The sequence below is a fragment of the Schistocerca serialis genome, chromosome 4 (genome assembly GCF_023864345.2).
Source record: "Schistocerca serialis cubense isolate TAMUIC-IGC-003099 chromosome 4, iqSchSeri2.2, whole genome shotgun sequence".
Lineage (NCBI taxonomy): Eukaryota > Metazoa > Arthropoda > Insecta > Orthoptera > Acrididae > Schistocerca > Schistocerca serialis.
Window position 1 is genome coordinate 68,286,499 of NC_064641.1, and position 27,978 is coordinate 68,314,476.

At 40.2% G+C, this 27,978-nt stretch overlaps 1 protein-coding gene across 8 annotated transcripts in view; it reads right to left on the reverse strand.

Annotated features, from left to right (window-relative positions):
- Positions 1 to 27,978, reverse strand: part of LOC126473649 (uncharacterized) — a 104,281-nt gene that overhangs the window by 26,969 nt on the left and 49,334 nt on the right. For 2 of the 8 annotated variants that reach the window (XM_050100868.1, XM_050100871.1), the window contains one exon: positions 24,629 to 24,850. The exons of 4 other annotated variants lie outside the window; for them this stretch is intronic. The gene's annotated coding sequence lies outside the window, so the exon portion shown is untranslated. Of the gene's footprint in view, positions 1 to 20,947; positions 21,008 to 24,628; positions 24,851 to 27,978 lie in introns of all 8 variants that reach the window. 2 more of the 8 variants (XM_050100870.1, XM_050100872.1) reach the window with 2 other exon arrangements.

The window sequence follows — 27,978 nt, forward strand, 5'->3', positions numbered from 1 at the left end:
AAGGGACACGAGTCAGAATCATAACCGGAACCTCCTATAACTACGAATGATTTATTAAGAATTTTGGTAAATAAAATTGGGTGTTCAAGCAGATCCTCAGTCGTACAAAATGGATGGGCAAATTGCATCCATCAACACTTAATAGCAATACTCGGACAGTAAACAAAAAAGTAAATTCTGTCAAAAAAGGAAAATTCTTAAGCTGGAAATAGCAATGGTACAGAGCAAATTTAATCATCACCAACACTTGGTTTAAAAATCATGAAAGAAGTTTGTATATGTGGAAGAGACATGGAGACACTGGAAGGTTTCAGATTGATTACGTAATGGTAACACAGTTTTCAGAAGCAGATTTTACATTGTAAGACATTTCCAGGGACAGGTGTAGACTATGACCACAATTTATTTGTTATGAACTGTAAATTAAAACTGAAAAAATTGCAAAGACATACGATATTAGAGAGACAGGACCAGCATAAGCTGAAAGAACCAGTACGAGTAATCCTTGGATAACAAGAGATACTGAATTTAGTTGATGAAGGGAGAAAATATAAAAAAAGGCAGCAAATGAAGCAGGTGAAAGTGAATACAAACATCTAAAAAATGATACTGACAGGAAGTGAAAAATAGGTAAGCAGGATTGGCTAGAGGACAAATTTAAGGATTTAGAAGCATATTCCACTAGGGAAAAGACAGATGCCCCAGTCAGGAAAATTTAAGTGGCTTTTGGAGAAAAGAGAATCTGCTGAATAAATATCAAGAGCTCAGGTGGAAAACCAATACTAAGCAAAGAATGGAGTGCTGAAAATTGGAAGGAGTATATAGTGGGTCTGGTGAACTTTAAGCTCATTAGTCTACTGACTGGTTTGATGCGGCCCGCCATGAATTCCTGCTAACCTCTTCATCTCAGAGTAGCACTCGCAACCTACGTCCTCAATTATTTGCTTGACGTATTCCAATCTCTGTCTTCCTCTACAGTTTTTGCCCTCTACAGCTCCCTCTAGTACCATGGAAGTCATTCCCTCATGTCTTAGCAAATGTCCTATCATCCTGTCCCTTCTCCTTATCAGTGTTTTCCACATATTCCTTTCCTCTCCGATTCTGCGTAGAACCTCCTCATTCCTTACCTTATCAGTCCACCTAATTTTCAACATTCGTCTATAGCACCACATCTCAAATGCTTCGATTCTCTTCTGTTCCGGTTTTCCCACAGTCCATGTTTCACTACCATACAATGCTGTACTCCAGACGTACATCCTCAGAAATTTCTTCCTCAAATTAAGGCCGGTATTTGATATTAGTAGACTTCTCTTGGCCAGAAATGCCTTTTTTGCCATAGCGAGTCTGCTTTTGATGTCCTCCTTGCTCCGTCCGTCATTGGTTATTTTACTGCCTAGGTAGCAGAATTCCTTAACTTCATTGACTTCGTGACCATCAATCCTGATGTTAAGTTTCTCGCTGTTCTCATTTCTACTACTTCTCATTACCTTCGTCTTTCTCTGATTTACTCTCAAACCATACTGTGTACTCATTAGACTGTTCATTCCATTCAGCAGATCATTTAATTCTTCTTCACTTTCATTCAGGATAGCAATGTCATCAGCGAATCGTATCATTGATATCCTTTTACCTTGTATTTTAATTCCACTCCTGAACTATTCTTTTATTTCCATCATTGCTTCCTCGATGTACAGATTGAAGAGTGGGGGCGAAAGGCTACAGCCTTGTCTTACACCCTTCTTAATACGGGCACTTCGTTCTTGATCGTCCACTCTTATTATTCCCTCTTGGTTGTTGTACATATTGTATATGACCCGTCTCTCCCTATAGCTTACCCCTACTTTTTCCAGAATCTCGAACAGCTTGCACCATTTTATATTGTCGAACGCTTTTTCCAGGTCGACAAATCCTATGAAAGTGTCTTGATTTTTCTTTAGCCTTGCTTCCATTATTAGCCGTAACGTCAGAATTGCCTCTCTCGTCCCTTTACTTTTCCTAAAGCCAAAATGATCGTCACCTAACGCATTCTCAATTTTCTTTTCCATTCTTCTGTATATTATTCTTGTAAGCAGCTTCGATGTATGAGCTGTTAAGCTGATTGTGCGATAATTCTCGCACTTGTCAGCTCTTGCCGTCTTCGGAATTGTGTGGATGATGCTTTTCCAAAATTCAGATGGTATATCGCCAGACTCATATATTCTACACACCAACGTGAATAGTCGTTTTGTTGCCACTTCCCCCAATGATTTTAGAAATTCTGATGGAATGTTATCTATCCCTTCTGCCTTATTTAACCGTAACTCCTCCAAAGCTCTTTTAAATTCTGGATCCCCTATTTCTTCTAAATCGACTCCTGTTTCTTCTTCTATCACGTCAGACAAATCTTCACCCTCATAGAGGCTTTCAATGTATTCTTTCCACCTATCTGCTCTCTCCTCTGCATTTAACAGTGGAATTCCCGTTGCACTCTTAATGTTACCACCGTTGCTTTTAATGTCACCAAAGGTTGTTTTGACTTTCCTGTATGCTGAGTCTGTCCTTCCGACAATCGTATCATTTTCGATGTCTTCACATTTTTCCTGCAGCCATTTCGTCTTAGCTTCCCTGCACTTCCTATTTATTTCATTCCTCAGCAACTTTTATTTCTGTATTCCTGATTTTCCCGGAACATGTTTGTACTTCCTCCTTTCATCAATCAACTGAAGTATTTCTTCTGTTACCCATGGTTTCTTCACAGCTACCTTCTTTGTACCTATGTTTTCCTTCTCAACTTCTGTGATGGCCCTTTTTAGAGATGTCCATTCCTCTTCAATTGTACTGCCTACTGCGCTATTCCTTATTGCTGTATCTATAGCGTTAGAGAACTTCAAATGTATCTCGTCATTCCTTAGTACTTCCATATTGATTCTTCCTGACTAATGTCTTTAACTTCAGCCTACTCTTCATCACTACTATATTGTGATCTGAGTCTATATCTGCTCCTGGGTACGCCTTACAATCCAGTATCTGATTTCGGAATCTCTGTCTGACCATGATGTAATCTAATTGAAATCTTCCCGTATCTCCCGGCCTTTTCCAAGTATACCTCCTCCTCTTGTGATTCTTGAACAGGGTATTCGCTATTACTAGCTGAAACTTGTTACAGAACTCAATTAGTCTTTCTCCTCTTTCATTCCTTGTCCCAAGCCCGTATTCTCCTGTAACCTTTTCTTCTACTCCTTCCCCTACAACTGCATTCCAGTCGCCCATGACTATTAGATTTTCGTCCCCCTTTACATACTGCATTACCCTTTCAATATCCTCATACACTTTCTCTATCTGTTCATCTTCAGCTTGCGACGTCGACATGTATACCTGAACTATCGTTGTCTGTTTTGGTCTGCTGTCGATTCTGATTAGAACAACCCGGTCACTGAACTGTTCACAGTAACACACCCTCTGCCCTACCTTCCTATTCATAACGAATCCTACACCTGTTATACCATTTTCTGCTGCTGTTGATATTACCCGATACTCATCTGACCAGAAATCCTTGTCTTCCTTCCACTTCACTTCACTGACCCATACTATATCTAGATTGAACCTTTGCATTTCCCTTTTCAGATTTTCTAGTTTCCCTACCACGTTCAAGCTTCTGACATTCCACGCCCCGACTCTTAGAACGTTATCCTTTCGTTGATTATTCAATCGTTTTCTCATGGTAACCTCCCCCTTGGCAGTCCCCTCCCGGAGATCCGAATGGGGGACTATTCCGGAATCTTTTGCCAATGGAGAGATCATCATGACACTTCTTCAATTACATGCCACATGTCCTGTGGATACATGTTACGTGTCTTTAATGCAGTGGTTTCCATTGCCTTCTGCATCCTCATGTCGTTGATCATTGCTGATTCTTCCGCCTTTAGGAGCAATTTCCCACCCCTAGGACAAGAGAGTGCCCTGAACCTCTATCCACTCCTCCGCCCTCTTTGACAAGGCCGTTGGCAGAATGAGGCTGACTTCTTATGCCAGAAGTCTTCGGCCGCCAATGCTGATTATTTATCAAAATTTAGGCAGTGGCGGGGATCGAACCCGGGACCGTAGACGTTTTGATTATGAATCAAAGACGCTACCCCTAGACCACGGGTACCAGCCAATATTATAAAAATGGAATAGGACATGGATGAAGATGAGATCAGAGATATGATAGTGTGAGAAGAATTTGACAGAGCACTGAAAGACCTAAGTCAAAACAAAGGCCCCTGGAGAGGCCTCCAAGTTTAGGGAGAAGAAATAAAAACTCTGAGATTTGCCGATGACATCGTATTCAGTCAGAGTAAGCAAAGTACTTGGAAGAGACGTTTGAACGGAATGGACAGTGTCTTTAAAGTATATAAGAAGAATATCCACAAAAACAAGACAAGGATAATGAACAATAGTTGAATTAAATCAGATGATGCCGAGGGAATCGCAGATTAGGAAACGAGACACTTAAAGTAGTCTATAAGGTTTTATTATTATTATTATTATTTGGGCAGCAAAGTAACTGATGGTGGCCTTAGAAGAGAGGATGGGAAGGCAATGGCAAGAAAAGTGTTTCTGAAGAGAAATTTGTTAACACTGAATATAGATTTAAGTGTTAGAAAGTCTTTTCTGAAGGCACTCGTCAGGACTGTTTCACTGTATGGAAGTGAAACATAGATGATAAACAGTATAGATAAGAAAAGAATTTAAGATTATGAAAAATGGCACTACAGAAAAATGCTGGAGATTAGATGGGTAGGTCATTTAACTAATGAGGTACCGAACACAACTGGGAAGACAAGAAATTTGTGGCACAGTTTGATTAAAAGAAGGGAATAGTTGATAAGACACATTCGGAAACATCAAGCAATCACCAATTCATTACTGGAGGGAAGCGTGGGGGGAGGGGGGGGGGGGGGGTAAAAATTATAGAGAGAGACCAGGAGATGAATACAGTAATCAGATTTAGAAGAGTTGCAGTATTTATTCAGAGATGATGAGGCTTGTACAGGATAGAGTACCACTGAGAGCTGTATCAAACAAGTCTTTGGACTAAGGACAACAACAACAGTCACAATTTACTGACATAAATAGTCAACCAGACTCAGATTCAAGAAAATGTGTAGCCTATCACAGAAAGTAGAAGAGTTGCGAGATGAAATTCGGGCTACACAGCAGTTGAAAAAAACCACAAATTTGAGAAACGTGGTGTCTGTAGCAGATAATAATGTTAACAAACGGATTGACCCTTCCGACAAGAAAGGGTCAGAAATGGTGACGCTGATCATGACCACTTTCGACGTAGTAAGCAGAACTGCAAAATAGAACAAACACGTCATAAAATTACAATATTTGCAAAAACATCCACAGAATCAGAGAAACCTTAAAAGAAGCTTCCTGATGATTACCAGTGTTACATCGATAATAATTACAGAACAATTACTACATTTTTGGAAAAATGTTGTACAGTAGAGACAACTAGCAGAATAATTTCAAAAATTTTAGGTACTGAAGTAATAATGACGGGAATGGGAAAGGCCAGTACCACACAAGAACATGGCACTGAGCCCACAGTAAGATTATAATTGGAACAAAAACATCTAAATTATGTGCAAGCCAAAAGAAACAGTACTACCAACAAAGATTGGGAAAATCTTTAATTATGCTGGTTATGGGCCCGACAGGCACTGATGCCACTGGCAGCTCAGAAATAAGACAACTTTGGAATCCCTGTGATAAACCTGTTTGGATAAACCAGCGATCAGAGACAGAGTGTGTTAACACAGACCGTAATGCACCTGCAGTTACAATAAAGGAAATAAATGCAAGTAAAAGCTAAGAGCTTAGTTTGCATAAACTGAAGTTTCAGATTTGTATTAGACTTTGACCACTCTGGTTCCACTGGCTGCACTCTTCTGTAATGATTGCTAAAGTATTTCTGTATACAAACTGTGGTCTACATGCATCTGAACTTTATGTCAATGTGACCACACTACGTGTTTTATGCACCAATGATGACTATTCTATAGTTGAAATTTATCTAAAGCAAAATTCAGACTTTCGTGACTGCTATTCTTCCTTTCTGAAAATGCAATGGTCACTGCATAATGTGATCTTATGGATACCAACATAAAAACTCTTCTAAATATCATATCAATGTTGAATGTACAGAAATGATTCTTTTCTCTTAATGTGTAACAGCCAAAAATGAGGCAACAAGCAGTATAATAAATCTACAATGCTACAATCAAAAACCAAAAGTCTGTTTAAAATTACTTTAGGACTGACATTTCGGGAGGAACATGTTGATGTGCTGAGCAGCATAATCTTACATTTCATTCAACTTTCTCCAACTCACAAACTATTCACTTTATAACTATGGAACTTGCATCAATGTGTTCTACATGAGCTGTACCATGCTTTCACTTTTATTTCTGGCAACAAATTACTAAGACAATACAAGGACAGTATATGAAAATATATTTTCTGGCAATTTTATCAAAACTTACAAAATTATAATTTTGTTACGTAGCTACTTTCCAGTGCAAGTTGCACACTTCAAACATACAGCTGAATCTGCCTATACTTCATTTCTATTGTGATAATCGAAAAGCTCCATTGTAATCACTCTTGTCATAATGACTGATGCTTGAAGTGTCACCTGTAACTGCCACTGTTATTATTTGATGAAATAATTGTCTCCTCCACTAATGCTGACCAAATACTGGCAGTGAAAATTTTTTCCACCACCAGGATACAAATCAGCTGAACACCGGCTCAAAGTTTATTATAAACTCAGCAGTCCAATCTCCTAACCACCGCACTTTATAGCCACACATCACGGGTTTCACTGGCATATATTATTGTGTTAAATGTCCTTTGAATGCCAGCATACATTTGTCAACTACCAAAACAGAAGAATGTTTGTACACTTCACACAGCTTCTTTGTTACAGCCCTGATGACACATCAGATTTTGTGCAGCTTGTCATATCCCAGTTGTCCCTATAATCGAACACACATGCTGTTGTCACTGCAATGCAGATTCTGAACAATTTTTTTGTATCGATGCTTTGTCATCACCGATGAGATAGCAGGACACTAAGAATAGGATTGCTACTCCAATAATAACCCATTTATGGAATTTAACATACACCCAACAAAATAAGCATTCTTATAAAAGAATTTAGCATAGTAACAGTAATGTCCTGCCAGTTTTAAGTTACTTTACTTGTTTCTTCCCTCACTCCACTACACATCTTTCTTCTTTTGCATATAAGTTCATTTGATTGTAAAGGTGTAGCAACAAATCTTCTGTGAATCAAGACTGGAAACATTATTTCTTTGTCAAACATTGAGAAATTAGTGTGATTTTCTGGGCTTTTTTCAATTTCACTGGAAGATTTTCGAAATAAGAAACATCTTCACTCCATGTATTAACGCTGGGAGAAAACGTGGAAGCAGCTTTTACTGGAGTTAAGTTAGATACACTGGCATGCCAAGGAGACCCTTTTTTTTCGATTTCAGATACTTCTACTGTCAAATCTAAATCATTTTCTTCACTTAGTACAATAATGTTATTAATTTATTCGTTGAATCAATGTCTTCACCAGAATCAGAGTCAGCATCAAAATCTTAATTTGCTATATCCTCTGGTAAGGACTGCAAAACTCAGAATCTCCTCTGGTGTCAGTCCAAGTATTCTAAACAATGAGAAACATACAATAAACATGATGCCAATTTCACAGCCACACAACTCTCACATCAAAGACAGTTCAGTGGGGTACACAGTTCCCAATAACTTACCTTCAATATTTGTCATTTCAGTGAAAGCTGCCAAATACAGGCATATAATACACGCCACTTCACACACAAAAGAAAAGCGCAGAATACAAAAAAAAGTTGTTGATGTCAAAATAATGGCTTCATTTCACTCAGAAACATCACCTCTACATTGACTGTCTAAAGACGTAGGCACACAACAGCTTCTGGGTGCCAGTTGACATTCTATAGGCGGTTAGCACACTATAACAGAGATGGCAGCAGATGCTAGAAGTGAGAACACTGATTACCACTGAACTTATTGCGAAAGCAAAAAAAGTGGAAACTATAATTTCCACTGGTCACGAAAGGGTTAAATCACACCCACTTCATGCAAATTGTTTTCAATGTTGTGTGAAGATTTTGGGGCAGACATAAAACACTCCTGTTCCACGCCAAGGTTAGGTGGTTATCTTGGGTAAGACCTTAACAAGATTATTCCAACTAGGAGGTAAATTATAAGCTTTTACGACTTTTTTAAATTTTTATTATTTTTTATTTAAAAGACCATTTGAGTGGTGCAACTTGATCTTGACACTAACTTTTCTGGCATATAAGTGGGAAAAATTAATGAATAAATGATCTCATAAGGAAAACAGACAACTGTTTTTAATACCAATAACAAAATAACCGCTTTAAAAAAATATATATTTTTGGATTGTTTGTGTTTGCAAGAGAGAACTTTAAAGGTTTTTAAGACTAAATGTCTTTGTTGGCGAGACAGCAGAATTACTGACTGAAATATTTGAAGAAATAATCCGATGTCTCCATGATACGAGCACATCTTCCGAGACATTTTCCTGAAGATCAAAATACAAAACAAACTGAATTCATGGATTAAGAATCCTTTTGTACCAAATTTGCAAAAGATCAAAATACAAAACAAACTGAATTCATGGATTAAGAATCCTTTTGTACCAAATTTGCAAAAGCCATTAAATATTTCAAATTAAGCCTGTGAATCCTTTTCAGAAATGACATCACATTCAAGCATGAAAGTATTGTTCAAAACGTCATCATTTCATTTTTGTTGATGAATATCCACAAATGGCCCTGGCCACACAGATGGTGTTCTCCCATTCCCAACAACATACTCAAGTGAAATGGGATTCTCAGAACATTCAGCTACAAAGCCAAAATATCAAACTGACTGGATGGTGAACCTAACATGTGTCCCAAGCTCTCTTATCAAGCCTGACAGTTGGCCAAAAATACAAAAATAACTTCATACCTCCCACTAAGCTGAAATAATTTTATCAATTCACAGTGGAATCAACAGTGTTATTTTTGTGTACTGTATTACTGTGTGGAGTTTTTATATTGTTGTTTACATCAGTAGAGTATAATGCACCTGTTTGTGTATCATTTTCATTAAATGATGTAATTAACAAATGAACATATTATTTTAGGGCTCTGTAGAAAATTTAGTATTTCAAATGTATTCAGTCACCAAAACAAGTTTGAAAATCGCTAACACAACAAAATAATTGTCTTACAACTGAATTAATTTGTTTGATAAACACATTTTTATCTACTCATGCTAAGCATCATTAGTGCTCTATAATACAAAGAAAGTTATTTAATCATACATATTTCAATGTAAGATCTGTAGTGATTGGAAGAGACGGAAAAGTAGTAGGTGAATATGGAATGGAGGTAAGGAATGAAAGAGGAAGCGGCCTGGTAGAATTTTGCACAAAGCATAACTTAATCATAGCTAACACATGGTTTAAGAATCATGAAAGAAGGTTGTATATGTGGAAGAGGCTTGGAGACACTGGAAGGTTTCAAATAAATTAGATGATTGTAAGACAGATATTTAGGAACCGGGTTTTAAATTGTAAGATACTTCCAGGGGCAGATGTGGATTCTGACCACAATTTACTGGTTATGAACAGTAGATTAAAACTGAAGAAACTGCAAAAAGGTGGGAATTTAAGGAGATGGGACCTGGATAAACTGAAAGAACCAGAGGTTGTAGAGAGTTTCAGAGAGAGCATTAGGGAACAGCTGACAAGAACAGGGGAAAGAAACACAGTAGAATAAGAGTGGGCAGCTTTGAGAGATGACATAGTGAAGGCAGCAGAGGATCAAGTAAGTAAAAAGTCGAGGGCTAGTAGAAATCCTTGGGTAACAGAAGAGAGATTGAATTTAACTGGTGAAAGGAGAAAATATAAAAATGAAGCAGGCAAAAAGGACTACAAACTTCTCAAAAATGAGATCGGCAGGAAGTGCAATTTGACTAAGCAGCGTTGACCAGAGGATAAATATAAGGATGTAGAGGCATTTATCACTAGGGGTAAGATACATAGATACTGCCTACAGGAAAATTATAGACACCTTTGGAGAAAAGAGAGCCACTTGTATGAATATCAAGAGCTCAGATGGAAAACCAGTTCTAAGGAAAGAAGGGAAAGCAGAAAGGTGAAAGAAGTATATAGAGCGTCTATACAAGGGCGATGTTCTTGAGCACTATATTATGGAAATGGAAGAGAACTTACGTGAAGATGAAATGGCAGAAGAATTTCAAGAATTTGACAGAGCTCTGGAAGACCTAAGCTGAAACAAGGCCCTGGGAATAGACAACATTCCATTAGAACTATTGACAGGCTTGAGAGAGCCAGCCCTTACAAAACTCTACCATCTGGTTAGCAAGATGTACGAGACAGGTGAAATACCCTCAGACTTAAAGAAGAATATATTAATTCCAATCCCAAAACCTGAAAATTACCGAACTTTCAGATTAATAAGACACGGCTGCAAAATACTGACATGAATTCTTTACAGACGAATGGAGAAACTGGTAGAAGCCGACCTAGGGGAAGATCCGTTTGGATTCCATAGAAATGTTGGGACATGTGAGGTAATACTGACCCTACGACTTATCTTAGAAGAAAGATTAAGGAAAGACAAACCTACGTTTCTAGCATTTATAGACTTAGAGAAAGCTTTTGAAAATGTTGACTGGAATACTCTCTTTCAAATTCTGAAAGTGGCACGAGTCAAATACAGGGAGTAAAAGGTTATTCACAATTTGTACAGAAACCAGATGACAGTTATAAGAGTCAAGAGGTATGAAAGAGAAGCAGTGGTTGGGAAGGGAATGAGACAGGATTGTAGCCTATCCCGAATGTTATTCAACCTATATATTAAACAAGCAGTACAGGAAACAAAAGAAAAATTCGGAGTAGGAATTAAAATTAATGGAGAAGAAATAAAAACTTTGAGGTTCGCTGATGACATAATAATTCTGTCAGAGACAGCAAAGGACCTGGAAGAGCAGCTGAACCGAACAGACAGTGTCTTGAAAGAAGGGTATAAGATGAACATCAACAAAAGCAAAACGAGGATAATGGAATGTAGTCAAATTAAATCGGGTGATGCTGAGGGTATTAGATTAGGAAATGACACACTTAAAGTAGTAGATGAGTTTTGCTATTTGGGGAGCAAAATAACTGATGATGGTCGAAGTAGAGAGGATATAAAATGTAGACTAGCAACAACAAGGAAATCGTTTCTAAAGAAGAAAAATTTGCTGACATCGAGTACAGGTTTAAGTGTCAGGAAGTCATTTCTCAAAGTATTTGTATGGAGTGTAGCCATGTATGGAAGTTAAACATGGTCGATAAATAGTTTAGACAAGAAGTGAATAGAAGCTTTTGAAATGTGGTGCTAAAGAAGAATGCTGAAGATTGGTAGATCACATAAGTAATGAGGTGGTACTGAATAGAATTGGGGAGAGGAGAAATTTGTGGCACAACTTGACTAGAAAAAGGGATCGGTTTGTAGGACATGTTCTGAGGCATCAAGGGATCACCAATATAGTACTGTAGGGCAGTGTGGCGGGTAAAAATCATAGAGGGGGACCAAGAGATGAATACACTAAGCAGATTCAGAAGGATGTAGGTTACAGTAGGTACTGGGAGATGATGAAGCTTGCACAGGATAGAGCAGCATGGAGATCTGCATCAAACCAGTGTCTGGACTGAAGACCACAACCACCACAACAACAACAACAACAACAACACAAACAAAAACGAATATCAACACTACAACTCTTCTGATTGTCACTACTGGAATCATTTTCTACATATAGACCTTTCTATGTATTCTTGGACGTTTCCCAATGTCATCTACCAACCTTCCATTGGGTCATTGATCTGATCTTTTCTACCTCAAAAGAATTTCTTTGGTTCATCCATTTCAATTTGCCTGGCTACATGTAACGCCCACCTCAATTTTGTTTTCATCATGGCCATATGTTTTCTGATACACTGTTTTTCTGTGTGTTCTAGAATTCCTAACATATGTCTTTAATTGCTGCAACTTCAAGTTTTTAATTGGTTTTTGCATTAAAAAATCTACTGTATTTACCCACATACAAGACAACTCTGAATATAGGATGACATCTTTTTTTTCAAAAGGCTTCTCAATAAAAATATATTTTTAACATATTCCGATCAATCAAAATTACAAACTGTTGGTGCATTAATCCACAGAACATTTTCTTCTTGTCTCCCTACATTCTTCACTTACTAACCCTGTCGTCTGTGGTATCACTATCTGTAATTATCATTATCATTCTAATAGCACAGCCACGAAATTTATATCTTCATTCCCTCAAGTAATTGTTGTTGTTGTTGTTGTTGGTGGTGGTGGTGGTGGTGGTGGTGGTGGCGGTGGTTTAAAAGAGGGGGGAACGGACCAAACTAAGACGTTATCAGTTCTTTGTTCGTAATAAAACAATATCCTAAGTGTGAGAATAAAACAAACAAGACATATAACACAAAACAGAAAGAAAGGAAAAACCACAAGTATGAAGGAAAAGCAACAAACCCTAAAGGGAACGAAAGAGGACAAGAAAACAACAGAGGTGCTAGAAACAGAAGAGAGTGAAACAAGAAAGCAGATTATAGCGGCTGGGTGACCACGAGAAGAAAAAGGAGAAGCCAGCCACTCTGCAACACATTTAAACTTCACCCCTAAAGCACTAGGGTGGAGAACACAAAGAAACAAAGGACATGTGCTAAAACCTTCATAGAAGTATAAAATCCACTCTCACGGATAAAACTTAAAACTAAAGCTGCTGCTGAGACATTATCACCCAACACTGAAGGTAGGGAGCTGGGGAAGTTAAAAGTCCGCCGTAGAGCAGCTGAAGTGGGCAGTCCAGCAAGAGGTGGACGACTGTCATTTGGGAGTCAGAGCGACACAGAGGTGGGTCCTCGCGATGGAGTGGGTGACCATGCATTAGCCATGTATGGCCAACGTGGAGCCAGCAGAGGACAACTGATTCCTTGCGAGAGAACCACATGGAAAACTTCCGCACATTCATCGTCTCCTTAATGATACGCAGCTTGTTGTGCGTACTGTTATGCCATTCCGTCTCCCAAAGCCTGAAAACCCTGCAGCGTAAGACAGAACGCAGATCAGCTTCGGAGATGCCCATCTCCAGAAGCGGTTTCCACGTCGTCTGTTTGGCCAGTCTGTCGGCAAGTTTATTGCCTGGGATTCCGACATGTCCAGGGTCCACACAAACACCACTGAACGACGGGACCATTCCAGAGCATAGATGGACTCCTGGAAGAATGCTACCAGAGGATGGCAAGGGTAACACTAGTCGATAGCTTGTAGGCTGCTCAATGAGTCAGTACATAGCAGAAATGACGCGCCAGGGCATGAGCGGATGTGCTCAAGAGCATGAGATATGGCTTCCGGCTCTTCAGTGAAAACACTGCAGCCATCTGGCAACGAGTGCTGTTCAATATGTCCTCCATGAAAATATGCAAAGCCTACGTAACCATCAGCCACCGAGCTGTTGGTGTAAACCACTGATGGCCCTGGTACACATCTAGAATCGAGAGGAAATGATATCGGAGAGCCACAGAGTTAATGGAGTCCTTAAGGTGATGTGAAAGGTCCAGACAAAGCTGCGGCCAAGGCATACACCATGGAGGCATACATGATCAGACCACAAGTAGAGTTGGTAAAGGGAAGGACTCCAGTTCAGAAGAAAGGACTGCACGCGAACCGCAATCATTAGCCCCAACCTGGGCCACCGATGGGGGAGATGGACTGCTGCGGGTGGAAAAAGGAAATGGTAATTCGGATGCTCAGAAGAACTACGAATATATGCAACGTAAATGGCGAGCAGTTGTGCACGTCTGATCTGCAATGGAGGGACCCCAGTATCCACCAGTACGCTGGCCACCAGACTCGTCCTAAAAGTTCCTGTCACTAGCTGAACCCCGCAGTGGTGCACAGGGTCGAGTAAATGCAATGTTGAGGGTGCTGCCGAACTATAAACCACACTCCCATAGTCAATTCAGGGTTGAGCAAGGGCTCTGTAGAGCCGCAGCAGCGTAGTGCAATCTGCACCCCAATTGGTGCTGCTCAGGCAATGGAGGGCATTGAGGTGCTTCTGCTTAAGCTAATAAAGATGAAGAAGCCAAATCAATGAGCACCAAAAACCAGCCCTAAGAATCAATATGTGTCCACTACAGTGAGCGGATCATCATTAAGGTAAAGTTCTGGGTCCAGATGAATGGTACGTCGCCGACAGAAGTGCATGACACGTGAGTTTGCGGCTCAAAACTGGAAGCCGTGGGCTGCAGAAATCATCTGCATACAGAGAAGGTGAGACAGAGGGCCAGACAGCTGCTGCTAGACCATTAATGACCACGAAAAATAGACAACACAGAGCCCTGCAGGACTCCATTCACCTGGGTATGGATGGAACTATGGTAGGCACGAACTTGGACACGGAAAGTATGGAGTGATGGGAAGTTTTGGATAAAAATCGGGAGCGGGCCCCAGAGACCCCACTCATACAATGTGGCAAGGAAATGGCATCGTCAGGTCATTTCATATGCTTTATGTAAGTAAAAAAGACGGCAACCAGGTGTCGCGTCTGGAAAAGGCTGTTCGGATGGCAGACTCAAGGGACACAATGTTATCAGTGGTAGAGTGACCCTGGCAGAAGCCGCCCTGACAGAGCCAGTAGGCCACGTGAATCCATGACCCAACGCAACCGCCGACATACTATACGTTCCAGCAGCTTACAAAGAACGTTGGTGAGGCTGATGGGCCGATAGCTGTCCACATCAAGCGGGTTTTTACCAAGTTTGAGCACTGGAACAATGGTGTTCTCCCACCACTGTGATGGAAATGACACCATCGCACCAGATCCGGTTGAAGATGACGAGGAGATGTCGCTTTTAGTGAGATGAGAGATGTTTAATCATCTGGCTGTGGATCCGATCAGGCCCAGGAGCTGTGTCAGGGCAATGTGCAAGGGCACTGAGGAGCTCCCACTATGTAAATGGGGTGTTATAGGATTCACTGTGGCGTGTAGTGAATGAGAGGACGTTCCCTTCCAGCTGCCGTTTGAGAGTGCAAAAGCTGGGAGGTAATTCTCCGACGCAGAGGCTCGGGGAAAGTGCTCGGCAATCACGTTTGCGCCGGTAGATAACACGCCATTTATGGTAACACCAGAACACCTTTGGTGTCAGGTACCTGAAAACACGTTTAACTTGGGAAGGTAACGTATGGCACCCAATGGTCGAGACTTATCTTTCCCAACACTCTTGCTTCCGTCGTTTGGTAAGTTCGCGAACGCAGGCACGGAGCCATTTAAGGGCTGTGAGGTGGTACAGGGAAGGGTGCTGCTTACGCCACGGCAGAGCTCACCGACGCTCCATAATTCCTTCAGCAACTTCCGGAGACAACCAAGAGACTGCCTTTTGCCGGGGGCACCCTAAAGAGCGAGGGATCTCATTTTCAGCCACAAGAACAATTGCCGTAGTCACCTGCTCAACCATCACATCGATGTTACTGTGTGGGAGAGATTCAATGGTAACAGCAGAGGTGAAAGTTTCCCAGTCCGCCTTGTTTAAAGCCCATCCCATCTGGGCAGGCATCCATGGGCCTGACACTGGGGTAGTGACAGGAAGATGGGGAAGTGGTCACTACCACACAGGTTGTCATGTGCTCTCCAGTGGATAGATGGGAAAGTCCTGGGCTGCAAACTGATTTATCATTGGCCGAGTAAATATCATGAGCCACACTGAAATGTGTGGCAAACCCAGTATTTAAGAGAGAGAGGTCGAACTGAGACGGTAAAGTTTCGACATCTCTGCCTCAACCAGTAAGCAAAGTGCCACCCCACAAGGGTTATGTGCGTTAAAATCTCTCAAAAGTAGGAAAGGTTTAGGTAGTTGATCAATCAGTGCAGCTAATACATTCAGGGGAATTGCACCATCTGGAAGAAGATATACATTGCAGACAGTTATTTTCTACAGCCACAGCTTCAAGAGGGGTTTGAAGGGGCACAGTGTCACAACAGACTGAGCTTAGGACATAAACACAAACTCCACCTGACACTCAATTACAGTCGCTACGGTTCCTGTAATGTCCCTTATAGCCACAGAGGGCAGGGGTCCGCATTGCCAGGAACCAGGTTTCCTGGAGGGCAAAGCAGATAGCAGGTGTAAAGCTTAACAGCTGCCGTAGCTCAGCCAGATGATGGAAAAACCTGCCGCAATTCCACTGGAGAATGATGCGATCGTGAGACTTTGAAGGCATGGAACATTCAATTAGGTAGGTTACGCCTCAAGAGTCACCTGCTGCCACCGACTTATTGCCTGAGCAGTCTATATCCATTGTGTCTGAGGGCCTGGCGAGATCTAGGTCCTCAGCGGACACCAAAATTTCCATCCCATCCTCACATGCAGAGCTTGTAGGTAGCGGTGGTGTGGCTGCCACTGCAATCTCCTTGGTCTTAGGGGTTTTCTTTTTGGATTTCTCTCGTTGCTCCTTGGGTTTCCATGGCTGGGAGGACTTCACTGGCCCAGTCTCCGGGACTGAGGATGAGTGTGAAGCCCTACAACCAGCTGCTTTTGGGCTCTTCAGCCACTGGCAGGTGTCATTTTTCCCACTAGCAGAAATCTGGGAAGGGAGTGACCCAAGGGACCCCTTCCTAGCAAGAGAAGCCCAAGAAGACTAACACTTCTCCGGCTTAAAAGTGGAGACGGACATATGCGATGGTTGGGGAGCATTGTTCCCGAAGTAGGTGGTGCAGGAGCAACAGGAATGGAAATGCCGCCCACCATCAAGGGGGCAGGTGTAGCCTTCCAGCTCAGAGAGATGACTGGGGTTGGCGAAGCTGATGGTGCCAGAACTGTTGTAGCGGCAGCTTAAGAGGTCATATCCACAGGAATGCAAGCGTTCAAATTTTCTCTTAGCCTCAGTGTATGTCAGTCGATCCAGCGTCTTGTACTCCATGATTTTCCTTTCTTTCTGGAGAATCCTCCCATCTGGCGAGCAAGGCGAATGATGCTCTTCACAGCTGACACAGATAGGAGGCAGGGCACATAGAGTATTGGGATGTAATGGGGGTCCACAATCTCGACAAAGTACAGCGGGAAGACATATGGCCGAACTTCCAGCACTTAAAGCACCGCATCGGGGGAGGGATATAGGGCTTTACATCACACCGGTAGACCATCACCTTGACTTTCTCGGGCAATGTATCACCCTCGAAGGCCAAGATGAAGGCACCGGTGGCAACCTGATTATCCCTCAGACCCCGGTGGACATGCCGGATGAAATGTACACCTTGCTGCTCTAAATTGGCATGCAGCTCATTGTCTCAGACTGCAAAAGAAGGTCCATGTGAAATATAATACCCTGGACCATATTTAAGTTCTTATGGGGTGTGATGGTTACAGAAATATCTTCCAGCTTGTCACAAGCGATTAACACCCATGACTGGGCAGAGGGTGCTGTTTTGATCAAGACTGAGCCAGATATTGCGGACAAGCCCTCCACCTCCCCGAACTTGTCCTTTGCTCAACAAAAAACTGAGGCTTCGTTGTCATGAAAGATTCCCCATCAGCTCTTCAACATACAAGGTATTGGGGCAAATAACGTTTCACCATCAGCAAGAGATGATGGACTACACTTCATCACGTGTCATCCACCCATCATCCCACTTTGACCAGGGGCCCTCCCCAAAGGCACCACCCAGCCGCAGCAAAGGCCACCTAGCAGGATGCCATTGCCAGGAGTCCCAATGCCCCAGTAGGATGGGCATCTACCCCTTGGCATACATGGGGAGTTAAAGGTGCAGGCATCAGCAGAGCAATCCCTGTGTGGTAAGGGGGCTACAACCAACAGGGTACATAGTGGCCCCACCACAACGGACTGGCTACCATGCTGGATATCAGGTGCAAAGAAGTCCACGGTCATCGTCGACGCAGAAAGCGACACTGCATAGACGTTGGTGGGAAACGCACCTAGGAAGGTGTCCCACCCAAGAGATGGAGAATGGGCGGGACTGCAATGCGGCGACGAGAAAGCGGGCTAAAGATCTCAATGCACGATGGACACAATGCACCATGTAAGGTGCCCTTCCCCAATTGGCTCGCTCTTCGGGAAAATTTTGAAGAATGAGATCAAGCCCTACAGGGGACCATCACATGAGGTCGAAATGTGAGAGATTCCTTTTAGTCACCTCTTATGACAGGCAGGAATACCTCGGGTATATTCTAATTCCCGGACCCACAGGGGGAACAAGTATTTGGCTGTTTCTTTCAGTTACATTAAGATTTCTGAGGCTGTAATTACCATGGGACCTGAGAACACAGCTGATTTTATCCGAGTACACATCGTATTTTGCTTCTGTCCTGACGTGAAGGAGTTACAATCTCTCTTGCTTCCAAACTTATCGTCTGTCTGCTGATCTCTCATAGGCTGCATAGAATTAGCAGCTGACGTATCCTCTTCCATTCCCATCACATGTAACAGTGAGTGTTGACAACATTGCAGCTCGAAACACCTAAGTACACCACTGGCTCCTAAACAGACTTTCACTGTCTCTGCAGAAATTAATATTATTGTTTAGTATTTGTCCAATTTTGAAGTCAGTTCAATTCCGGCTACAAATGGATTCAGGCAAACTCCAATTTAAATGTGGTAGGTGTTCCCAAAAAGCCAAAGTATTTGGTATAGATTCTCTTGGTTGGCATACTGCCCATTCCCTACTATCCACCATAACTCATCTTGTTCTCACTCAAGCTAGTATCACTGTCCCCCTCCAACACTTCCGTAGCACTTCACCTGAATAAGTGTGAACACAGACTGCAAGATCTTCTAGGATGCATGTCATACATAACGACAGCAAAACAACGATGTCATGTCAGCGAGCCACAATTGTTTGCGATAGGTTTGAAGAACATTCTGGACAATGGTACATTCCATGGCACGATGGTTCAAATCTCACTCCGACATTCTTTTTTTGATGAATTTGGAATTACCATGACTTTTAAATGTATAATTCATTAAATTTATGCTAATTAAGATGCATCTAATCATCATTCTGTTTTAATTACACACTGCACACACCATTCCAGTTTTCATTGCAAATATAAATGCTTAATTATAGATTTTTATGGAAGGTAGTTAACAGAAGTTCTTTAAACCAATTGAACAGTCTTTATGGCAAGGATTGTAGAAACGTAGAAAACAATTTTCACAGCATCAAGCACACCATACAAATGCTTCATTTTTACAGTTGCCACCTCACCACATCACTATGAACACAATTGAACTAGAGCCAAATTAAGTGATTTGTTGCAAGAAATAACAAGACATTTAAGGTAATGGGACTAATGCATGAAGCTTTGTCCCCTGTCATCATTGAACACTGGCGGCATACAGAACAACACATCAAAAGAAGAGGAGAAAATGTGGCACTTGGATGGCTTCATGGCTTTTGTTGATGGTCAACTCCTTACACTGTAGTAGATGACAGCTGCAGTGCTGAAATTTGCAGTATAACGTCACTAATCTGTCCCCTATGGGACCAGGAGCATGGTCAGAACACAAAAAAGGTTGGGTTATCAGAACACTTTTAATGATCTATAACATAACAATGCAGTATCTTGGGACTGTGGTTAATGTTACTACAGACCAATAATTATTCTATATTTGTCAAGTTCTGCACCCGTTACAGATTCACTTTGTGCAGCAAGAATTCTTGTAGGAAAGCATTTTGTAGTTTAAACCAGACTCATCAATGTTGCACACTTTATCAAAATTGAACTCAACCAGTTTCCAAAATTCAGAATGAATTCAATGGCAGCTGTTTCGGCAGCAGATAACTTCCCACCAGAAATCACAAAGTCAGTGCCTTTTCTTTTATGAACAGTCCAGAAATTAAGTTTCTTTTCTTCTCACCTGCTTGAACCACACCCACAAAGCACTGTCTAGAATTTCACTTTTAGGTTTCTTGAAAGTCTTGCATATTTTCAGTCCTTTCTCATTGTCAGTCATGACTGTACGACCTTCAAGAGTTTTCCTAGTTTCTCCGCTCCAGTCTTTAACAGCTGTTATGCCAATCCCTCCCTCAGTTGCAATTTGCAATGGTTTTGGAGTGAATCGTTTTTATCTAATCTTTCAATTACTTTCAGTTTCTTCGCTAAAATCAGCACCATATGTTTATGGTAAGTTGATGCCGTAATATAGTTTTACTCATTTTAGTGAAAGACTAACACTGTCACTAATTTACACAACCAATGTGTACACAATAACATTTAGTGGCAAAGTTGGAAACAAATTATTTCACACTAAAACTGATGGACCTACTGCTCCAACCAGACCATCCAAGAGCTTTAGCGAGGTTCTACTGTATTTCTCGGACTGGATATGAAAAGTTCAGAGGTTACCAAATGGATGACTGTAATTAATTTCAGTGGCTTCAATATTTAACTGTACAATAAAATCCCTGGAATAGGCTTTTGCATCACGCATAGCTCGCTCAGAAGAATTGCTTAGGAATTTTCATTACTCTTGCTTTTAATTGCCATATTATGTTATCTGAGAAACGAAAGCATATAATGCCTTCTGTCTGGTCCCCTAAGAAGCGTGTGGTATTGTTGGAATTTTAGCAAATATTATTTCGTTCTCTTCATGCTCGTCTCTTTTTACATCTTAACTGAAACTGCTCACATCACTGGCTGGCTAGGGCTGTCCAAGTTAAATGCACTGGTAAGCAGTTGCCCCATATTATCCCTCAATCAATGTGAGTGTAACACAAAGCATAAAATGTATGTTTATTATCTTACTTAACTGTGCTCGAGTCAGCATGGCTTCGGCTCCACATGAAATGAAATCCAATGAGATTCCTGCAAAAGTGTAACAATACACAGTGTAACGCTTACATCACATTTATTCTGATGATGAACACAGCATAGTGCATATTTTCTCATATGTCCCTTGCACTAGTAGCAGGTGAGTCAAATGTCACTTGATTGTTCGCTAACACTGATAATAACCAAATCTTCACCTGTAAATGTAAGAGAACCTTTATATACTCTATTACACAATGTAAAAATGCTAACCCCAGCAGCAACAGTTTAATTTATTAATGTAAGACAACCCCGTATTTTTTTTTAATGATGAATTTGGGAAAAAACTTGTCTTATAATCAGGTATATATGGTATGCCCCACTACCATTTTTACTTTTCTGTTCCTTCTTTACCAGTTCGTTCAGATTTCATTTCCTAAATACACAGATATTCAAAATAAATATTGTGATTACATACAACTATAGCTATTTAATGCATAATTATGTACTGATAAGAATTATGGAGAATGTAAAAGGAAGTTCAAAATTTGAATCATTGTGCAAAAGTAGTGAATCAAAAGCTGGCATTTGCGTGGTGACAAGTAAGTGAAAAGCTTTTAACAATGAGGTAGCCTTAAGCGGCAAACTTAACTGACACATTTGGATAAGGATTATAAAAAGACATTCCTGTGTAATTGTACATCAGAGTGACACACAGAATATCCATGTTTCCAGCACAAAAATTTACAGTACATTTCTCTTCATCACTAGGACACATTTGAGTAATGGCTGATGCCACAGTTTGTTATGATTCCATGGATTACATGTTTCAGCAAGGTGGATCACCCCCACTTTAAGATTCACACCTTTTTTTAAATCAACATCTCCCAAAACCACTGGATCAGTCATACTGGAGATGATGACGTCGTTCTGCTCTTGGCCATCTAGTTCTCTTGACCTTTCACACACAGATTTCTTTTCATAGTTTATGTGAAAGCCCTTGTGCACGTGCCCTCTTCACCAAAAATTCCAGAGACCAAAATGCACGTTTATAATGTGCTCGTCAGTGACTCCACATAAGCTTCAGAATGTATAGCATGAAGTGAATTATTGCTTAGATGTTGTCCATCTTACCAATGGAGGTCATATAGAACACTTTTTAAACTGGAATTTCTTTCATATTGCCTCTAACTCTTACTGATGCATTAAATGGTTACAGCCATATGTAATCACTATTCATTTACAGTTGTCCTGTATAAAAACCCATCAACTTGTGCAACAACTTCAATCTTAATTTTTACTACTTTCTTTTAAAGGTATTAGTAATTAATTATTTTAGTGAGACTGCAGTTGATTTTCAGTCCTACTGCAAAATACTTCTATAAGTACGTACCATTAGTTACTAAAATTTAGCTGCACTAGAAGCAAACAGTGCTATGTCGTCATTAAAATGAAGGTGGTTCAAATATTGTCCACTAACATGTATTTCTCCTTCGTTTTTTCCAGCTTGAGAATCATGGAACTTCCTCCGAGACTGCTGAGAACAGTTCTGCCGGTATAGAATCTCCTTGCCGATTCCCCCTTCCAATTCAAAATTTCTCACTATCCCGATGAAGTCTAATAGAGGCTGAAGTATTAATTAGTATTTTTCAGTATACTAACATGTTGAATAATGCCCTTTTCTCAGGGGCTGGGAGTACAGATTTTGTTGAAACTGACCTTTATCAAAAACCACAAATCCCACAAAAAGTGGTAGTTTGTACTCACTGCTCCAAACTATAATCATCCATTGTGCTATGTCAATTTCTGAAGCCTGCTTATCCCTTTGATTCATGAAAATTTCATTCCTCTATACAGTTAGTGAAAATTTTTATGAATGTCTATTACATTACTGACAGACAGCTGATAAATCGAAATTTTTGATTTTGCGTGTTCCCCTTTTCTTGTTGTAGAGAAAGTGCTGTTCCCATTTTGAAGAATGGTTTTCTTTTGCAATTCTGTTAATAATTCTGTTAGTCCAATTTTCAAAACTGTTCCTCCAACTTTAATCATTTCAACAAACACCTCCTGGGACCTTCACTTTCTTCGTATCTTTAATGACTTTGTAAACCACATCTGGCATTACTTCCAAAACATTATTTAACTGTGTGATTCTGATTAATCTGAGGAGCAATACAAATATTTCATTTCATGTTTTCGTGAGTTATATCTTATTTTTAAAAATCACCTATCAGCTCAGTTTAATAACTTTATGTTCCCCAATGACAGGATAAGCCCAAGTATCTGTCTAATAACGGAATTATTTAAATTCTACTTCAGTGTTCTTTGAAAATAAGATGTCGTTCATGGAAGTTACAAGTCTTAAATTTTTAGTTTCTGCTTCAATTTTTTCATACTTTTATTGTTTATAATTGCTCTCATCAAATTTTAACTGCTGCTCTCAAGTCCTCGCATAAACTCTCACCTTTTCTTTCATAGTTGTCTCATCCCATTTGGCATTTGCTCCTTCCTGCCCCCCCCCCTCTCTCTCTCTCTCTCTCTCTCTCTCTCTCTCTCTCTCTCTCTCTGTGTGTGTGTGTGTGTGTGTGTGTGTGTGTGTGTGTGTGTGTGTGTGTGTCTGCAAAATTATGCTGACATCAGTCTCTGCCCAGAGAGACAATTGATTGTGAATTTCAGTGCCTGGAACAAACATTTGTTCATAATCTGATCACATGCAAACAGAACTCAAGTTTCCAGTCAATACCATCAATTAGCAGTGAAATGAGTTCTTGTCAATCGTAATACATTTTGTCAAGAGAGTAGTTGCATCTGATTCATCATGGTGCCTAAGGCATGGGTTGATGAGAAGCCCATCCATATTTGTTCCCCATAAACTGATGCATCAAGATTGGTGTCTTACGAGTGCTGACAGCTCCATAGTGTAAACAACTAGACTGGAAGTATGATGAAATTAGCATAAAAATACACTCACCATATAAGGGCAACATAGACAATGAGGTGGTGGATGGGTGCATAGCCAAGTTCATGCTGCTATCTATGTTCTTTGTGTGTATCTAAAGCTCAACATCTCCTCCGCACAGCATTTGTTGACATTTAACAAAAATTGAACACAGAAAGAAAAATGGACAACTTGTCTGCTCAGCGTCTGGCTTTCGTAAGGTTTTCCATCCCTCTGCCACCCTCAATACATTTCTTCAGTTCCCTTTTTCTTTTCTTCTTTGTTATTTTCAGTACCCAGTGATTTAACTACAGGCTCCCAACGCTTCACGTCTATTACATCATGTTATTTCAAGTTTTCTTTAATTTTCTCCCATCTTTACATTCCCTATTACAGCTGATACTATATTGCAATCAAAATGTCGTAACTGATGTACTGACCTTAATGAGTGGAATTCCGGAAAATAAACAGCATTTACCAACCTTTTAAGGGCAAAATTATTTGAATTTAACTTTCTGAGTATCATAGGATTTGAAGAATAGGTATTTCACTAAGTAGCTTACTCACCTGAATGACCAGACCATGATGATAACTGTAAAGCAAATTGTCCATATGCTTAGAAGCCACATAATAAATGCATGCATTGCCACATAATAAGGGCATGCTTCACCCAAAGAAGTGAGACCAGAAGACAGAAACTGAATCAATATTTTGTGACCTGCTGGAAGTCTGATACACACCTTACATCACATGTAGTATAAACTTCAGAGTATGGTTCCATCAAGTTTTTGTTGATAACAGCATTCTCAAGGAGGTGAGGGATCACTACAACTTTTGTTCGTTGATCTGTTTTTCTGTTTTCTTTGTGCCATCTGGAACTCAACTGACAGATTCTGCAATATGTTGACCGATTTCCCAGTGTTGAATGACGCTTATTTGCTTTATGTTTTTCCCCCGTCATTCTTAAAAACAAGAAATGGCATGTGAGACTTAAATTTCAGATATACTAATATTTATGCTTTTCCTAATGTTAGTATTGTCTAGCTGTATAAGAAAAGTGTGATTATCTTATTCGGACAAACGTGATCTTAATTTTTTTCTCGTACTCTGAATCCTATAGCTGATGCAGAAAAAATACACTTTTGCAGTTCCATGTAGTTTTATCATTTGAGTATGTCGAAAGGTTAAGCAACTGATTTGCTAATAGTAAACTTCAACGTTATAGTTACACCCAACCATGACAAAGTGAAGACAAATGCAATACTTCATCAAATGAACCCACTGAAATTTATTTCTTACGGTCACAGTAGGCAAGTGTACTGTAATCAAAGTTAATTCATTAAGCAAAAACACAATATAACCCCTTGATGACCACCCGGAGGAAACAAAACTATAATGGCGTTGCTTGCGTATGACAAGCGAAACTGCACCAAACTTTGCATAATGAGGCAAAAAAGTAGCTAGTAGTAAAAAAAATACAAACATTAACTGAGGTTTGCACATGAAACTTGACATTAACTTTCATCTTTTAGACAACGTAAAACAAAAAAAATTGACACACTGAATATTTCTCAAGTAAAAATATGAAGTTGACTCCACAATGAAACCTCAGACCTAATTTTGTGACCAGGCAGAAGTTCTGACGTTGCACCTGGATTCTGATAATTTTGCTTTGCCAATAACAAATGTCGTGGGGGAAAAAACTTCACAGAATACTTACAGACCACATACTTGCAATCTTTAAATGTTAGCATAAAAATTGCAGTAAACGCAACGCGCACACACAAATTATCACATTATGTCTAAACTCTATATGTAAACAGAGAACATTATCCACTACAAGCTTTCTCACAATATTGACAGCAGAAACAGAAATAGATGTAACTTAGGAGGAAAGCTATACAACATAAAAATAGTAACATGAAACAGTGATGTACCCACTCTAACAAGCTCTTTCTTCACCTTGAGTATGCCACAAAAAGACTGAAGCAACCATGAATAATGAACTGATCTTTGAATTATCAACCATGCCATCATGCATCACGGAATAAAGGGAATGTGGCCTAATTCTCAAAAATCAGATACCTTTAGTTGTGTATTCAACTTAGAAACAAGAAAAGCACTTTGCAAGCACAGACTAACTGTGGTGTACAATCACGTAGTCTGTTCAGGGGACTGTGTCCAAGTAGTATTATACCTTCCACATGTCAAAAACTATATCAAGAGTCAGCTCGCAAATGATTGTTATAAAGCTCTCTCCAATACTAACAAGTTAGCAATGATGTAATGATAATCATTGAAGCATGCGCAAAGCAAGTAAGTTTTCCATTACTCTATAGTTATTTAGTTTGTTTCTGCTGCTCACATTACATGAACAGAGGTGCAATTACTAAAAGTAAATAGTATTAAAGTTCTCTGGTTTGATAAGTAATATGTCGCAGCACTTACTATCCGCTGTATAACTACTCCATCTGTATAGTGTTAAATAGACAAAAGAGAATCTGTTCAAATTAGTGTGTGTTGTTATACAGCATTCCATCTTGTTTTGGAATCAAAAAAAGAGTAATGCAGAGCTCTTGTGATGTAAAGTTCACTACTACAAGAAGAGAGCAGCAACTGAATGGATCCTTAAAACTGGAATTACATCTACCTCACCTTAAAACCTCCTTGCTGGATTAAAACTATGTGCTCAACTAGGCTCTAACCAATCTTCTGTCTTAAGTCATTTCTCCACAACATTTCTTCAGCAATGACAGTCTTGCTTAGTATGCAAGAGAATATAAGCAACATTCCAAAACTAGGAGATAGGTACCAGCAAAAGTCAAGTTGTGAGAGCAGAACACCAGTAATGCCCAAATAGCTTAGTCATTAAAAGCATTGTCCGCGAAAGGCAAGTTTCCGGGTTTGAGTACCATCTGCCATACAGTTTTAATATTCAGCAACTTTCAAAACAGTACACAATCTACTCCAGCAACAGATTCATTTTGGTAACTACCTGTTCCTTCTGTTGTAGTCTTCCAAGAGCATAATTAAAGACGATAATTTTCGTTCTATGATACACCATAAAATTTATTTGATATTGGTTAAATGTTGTCAGTTACACATACACAAAACATTTTGTTCTTTATTATAGGCAGTGTCTGATACTGATCTACCTTTCCCATTAATATAACTTTCAACACTGCAGCAATTGAAGTGGGAATATAAAAAAGAAAAAAAGAAAAAAAAAAAGGTGAAAACTGCTGAACAAATGTTAATACCATTGTCTGGCGTGAGCCGTATAATACCGTGGAGGCCTCAGACTCTCTACTAAAGAGGCATGGGTGCACAATCACATGACAACAGAGTGAACGTGTGCACATGTCAACTATCCACTACACTCAGTCACACTGAAAAAAATCCACTAGAAGAGGAAAGGGGTACAATACATTTCCTGGCAATGGAAGGAAAGAAGTGTACTATATATATATCGCTGTACCGGTCCCACGCCCGGGGCCTCATTATGCAAGTGATGAGGAAGGAGGAGGGGGAGGAGTAACAACCTCGTTTAAAAAACCAGAGTTCACCTGGCCCGGGTGATAGTACTCTGTCAGGGCCCCTTTGCTAGGGTTACAGCGAAGACCTCAACAGTAGTGAAGGCGGAGAGAACGAATCTCGGTACGGTGGAACTAGCGGAAGAGGCACATAATACAATAAATCCACCTTGCGTCTGACTTGTAACAAGCGGCACTGTGGTCGGCGTCTGTTCACCAGAGGTGCGGCCGTAATACAAATTCTGGAACTAACCACTCCAGTCTTAACCACTGAGCTTTTCTGAGCTCAACCCTTTGATTCTAAGTACTATTATGGAGCGTTTTAGTAATTACAAAATTACCCCAGGTGGTAACAAATCCTCCGCCATCAGTGGCGCAACTAGTCTATCGGATTCTGGGGAGACTAGGCTGAAACGCTATATCCCAAACCAGAGGAAATCGAAGTCTTTTAACCGACTCATGCCCAAGGTCGAAACATTTTTTGGAACTATCAATATTAACTCTCTCTTGACACCAGGAAAACTCTATAAATTAGGAGACACACTAAAAGAACAAAA